Source organism: Drosophila erecta, unplaced genomic scaffold (genome assembly GCF_003286155.1).
Source record: "Drosophila erecta strain 14021-0224.00,06,07 unplaced genomic scaffold, DereRS2 tig00000307-arrow-arrow-pilon, whole genome shotgun sequence".
Lineage (NCBI taxonomy): Eukaryota > Metazoa > Arthropoda > Insecta > Diptera > Drosophilidae > Drosophila > Drosophila erecta.
This window is the reverse complement of record NW_020825221.1, coordinates 47,340-51,850: the sequence shown is the minus strand read 5'-3', so window position 1 is coordinate 51,850 and position 4,511 is coordinate 47,340.

Below are 4,511 nucleotides of genomic sequence, written 5' to 3'. Positions count from 1 at the left end.
CGGACATAGCGCCAAGTGATTACCACCTGTTCCTGTCCATGGCGAATGCCCTTGGTGGTGTAAAGTTGAACTCAAAAGAGGCTTGTGAAAAGTGGCTGTCCGAGTTCTTCGCAAATAAGGAGGGGGGCTTCTACGAGGGAGGTATTATGAAGTTGCCGTCTAGATGAACACAGATTAACGAACAAAACGGCGCATATTTGAACTAAATCCGATCACTGTAACACTTTTTATAAAGCATTGAATAAAGAGCAAAAAAGAGGATATTTGGAGATATTTGACAACCTATTATAAGTTAACACCCCAAATGTTTTGATAAGAACATGTGGAGCTGCACGAGATACCAGTGTGCAAGGTACACCGGGTGTAGAAGAGGTTGCCCAAAAATATATCCAAGAAGAATCTCCAGAATAAAACCAATCTCAGTTTTTTGTCTATTTTCCAGACTTAAGCTAAGCTACATAAATGTTTACAAAAGATTTCTAGTGTTCGTTGGCAACATGTATATATCGAAGTGCTGGAGCGGCGGTTCTTGTTTCTTAACCGAGAATTGTCGCAATCACATCCTGTCGAAGTGCTGTGTCTGCATTTGTAGCAGTTTCGAATCAGCTCATAGGGGCAATGACTGCTTTGGCGGCTTGGCGGGTGGTACCGAATCGTGTATACTCTGTACTGCGATATCGGTAACTCACGCGCATCCGCTTGCGCAACACTCGTGGGGTCGCACGAGCGTCCGGTTGCGGAACATACGTTGCACCTGTACAACATAAATGTGCAAATGTGTCTGCCCAATTTCCGTGAGCAGAGCAGCACCGACGTCAGCAACATAGGTGGGCATTAGGTAGGGACAAATTTGTGAAACGAAAATTAGTTCTGTTTTTGCAATCAATGAATAAAGACCTTATGGTCACAACACCAAATAAAGAAATATATTTTTTTTATTAATTGGAACTCTATATGAGTTAACTGGCGCCCAACGTTAAAAAGGGCTTGTGCGCGGTACTAAAGTCAAGTTAAACAACGCGAAGTACGCGCAACCTGTAAGTGCACCCGATTGGCTGCCCTGGTTATTGTGATCACGTTCGAAAAAAGTTTTTCATCATATCCGTAGTGAACTGAGAAACCGAAAAAAAAATCTCATAAGTGCACCCATTTGGCTGTCACGGATTAAAACGAACTGCCGCTGATAAACGCACCCAATTGGCTGCTTCAGCGAAACAATCAAGTCCAAATAGCAAGCGAACTCTTTTACATCGGTCTGCAGACGTTGGTCGCCAGCCAGTCCAGGATGTATTTTATAATGTAAGTACTTAATACTACTTACAAAGTAAAACAAATCGAAAGAAATAGATAATCAAATTAACCAATTTAAATCCTAAAACAAAAGGAATAAACTTTAAAGAAATACTGAGTATTTTTAGAAATACTGAAATTTAAGTAAAAAGTTAAAATAAATTCAAGTAAAGTAAATAAATTCAGCAACAACAGCAATATTAATGAAGTAGTAACCACCCACAGGGAAACCACTTTTTGGCACCCCCTCCACGCCCAGCGTCTCCAAAGCCCTAAGCGCGACCGGAACCAATGGATATAGATCAAAGTATGCGGACAAGACGCATAACCTACATGAACAGACCTTTTAATGCCACCATAACTAAAAGACCATTGGCACAGCAGACATTTGGACAGACTGACAAAAGGAACTTCCATGTGACAACTGAGGACGAACAGCAATACCTGGAGAACGCAGAACAATACGTGTCTGAAGTTGAGGGAGCATCAGCTTCCGAATTTAGTGAGGCACAAGAATATGATCAAGAACAAGAGCTAGACAACAACGAACCATTGGAATCCGACTTCGTTGATTTTAATTTTTTAGAGTAAAATCCTCCTCCTTACCGTACATAAACTGTGGTGGGCGAGGAATGATCAAAATGCTGATAGACACAGGCTACAATAAAAATTACATACACCCAAAATATGCAATAAATCCAAGAAAAATAAATCCAGTAACCTCAATTTTTTCTCTTGCCAGCACTCGAGTCCTTTGAGGCACTGATAGGAAATGACACAATAAGAGAAATAGGAATAGACATATTTTCAAAACAAGGATTCATAATGATAGCAAACAAACTAAAAATTAAATTAAATCAACAACCCTCACGAGAAGTAAACAATCTCCGACTAGAAAACGCCAATAACACTCAAAAACAAATTATGAAAAAGATCTGCTCAAAATTCCCAAAACTGATCAGTGACCCAAACGAAAAATTTACGTTTACAACAAAAGTGGTAGCAACGATTTGAAGTACAAACACCGACCCTATCTATTCAATACACTATCCAGAAGCACTCAGGAAAGAAGTAGGGAAACAAATACAGGAGCTACTCGAAAATTGAGTCATAAGACCATCAAGATCGCCCTACAACTCTCCGATATGGATTATGAAAATTCAGAATGGTGATTGATTATAGGAAGTTGAATATGGCCACCATTTCGGATAGGTACCCGATCCCAGACATTAATTTTGTCCTTGCACAGTTAGGAAAAAACAGGTTCTTTTCCGTTAAAGATTTAAAAAGCGATTTCCATCAGATTCCCCTAAGGAAATCCGACAGAGAAAACTGCTTTTTCAGTGTATCAGGGTAAATATGAGTTTACGAGATTACCATTTGGGCTCAAACACGCCTCCTCTATATTTCAGAGGGCACTAGACGATATACTTGGAGACAACGTCGGTGAAAGATGCTTTGTCTATATCATCATCATATTTAGCAAAACAGAAGAACAGCATGCAAGCGACATTAGTAAAATTTTCCGAACTGTAGAAATATGAAGGGTCAGTTTGACAAGTGCGAATTTTTTAAAAAAGAGGTAGAATTCCTGGAATTTTTGATAGCAGACGATGGAATTTAAACAAATCCAGAAAAAGTAAGAACTATCGCAGAATTCCCTATTCCCAGGACCTTCGATCCTTTTTGGGACTTTCGGTTTTATCGGCGTTTTATCAGAAAAGACTACGCAAAACTGGCTCAGCCCCTTTCATCCCTTTTAAGGGGAGGAGGGCCGAGGCCGAATCTCCAAGACTGCCTCAAGCAAAACTCTAATAAGTCTCAATGAGAATGCAACGTATATTTTTATGAAGCTAAAGAAAAATCTTGCATCTGAGGAAGTTATGTTAATTCACCCTGACTTTAAAAAGGAATTCCAACTGACAGCGGACGTATCAGACTATGCAATAGGAGCAGTATTGTCCCAAGAAGATAGACTTATAATGTTTATTTCAAGAACTCTGAGTAAAGCCGAGGAGCACTACGCTCCAAACAAAAAAGAGATGCTTGTCATCATCTGGGCGGTACAGACACTCCGCAATTACCTTTACGGTTCCACTAAAGTAAAGATTTTCACGAACCACGAATCACTCACGTATGCCACAAGTCCCAAAAGTAGGAATGACCAAATGAAGCGCTGGAAAGCAATCCTTGAAGAATATAATCATGAACTTTACACAAGTCAGGAAAATCAAACGTGGTAGCAGACGCATTAAGTAGACCACCCATTCAAACAAACGATGAAATAAACACCCTCACCGCAACAGTCCACAGCAGTAACAACTCGCCAGAAAGACCAATTCCAATGGCTACGGAGCCACTAAACGTCTTAAAGAATCAAATAATACTGAAAATAGGAAACCAGGCCTCTTATAAATTTGAAATAATTTTTCCAAGCTATCATAGACATACCATAGAGGAACCCTCATTCGATGTGAAAAACTTGTTAAAATCTTAAAAAAATGATTAAACCCTTCTGTTATAAATGGACTTCACTCGGACGAACGGACGAACGGCATTTTAGTAAATTCAGGGTCAGATTTTCATCAAAAATAGTAACTGACCTGACGGACGAAACGGATCTGGAAAATAGAATGATTACCAAACACAAAAGAGCTCATCGTAGCGCAAAAGAAAATAAACAGAATATACAAGAAAACTTTTATTTCCCACAAATTAGAGCTAAAATGGAGAATATCGTAAAGGAATGCAGCATCTGTGAAGTACACAAATACGAGAGACATCCGAATAAACCCGAAATACAGAGAACGCCTATACCCCAATATCCAGGTCATATTGTCCACATCGTCCTGTACTTGACCTGTATACAAGTTGTCCTAACCGCGATTGATACATTTTCTAAATACGCGCAAGCGAAAATCATAAAATCTATGTAAAATCATGTAAAACAACCTCTAGAGGAAGTACTAAGGAATTTTTGTATACAAAAAATCGTGGTAATAGATAACAAAAAATCACTTAGTTCAATAATGAGAATGATGCAAGATAAATATAATATAGAAGTTTTCAAAGCTCAACCCATAGCGCGGCAAACGGACAAATCGAACGTTTCTATTCAACCCTAACTGAAATCATGAGATGTCAAACGGCAGAAAAACTCCTTAGCTCCATAAGAGATCTTATAGGCAGATCTATAATTAAATACAACTACTCTATTCACT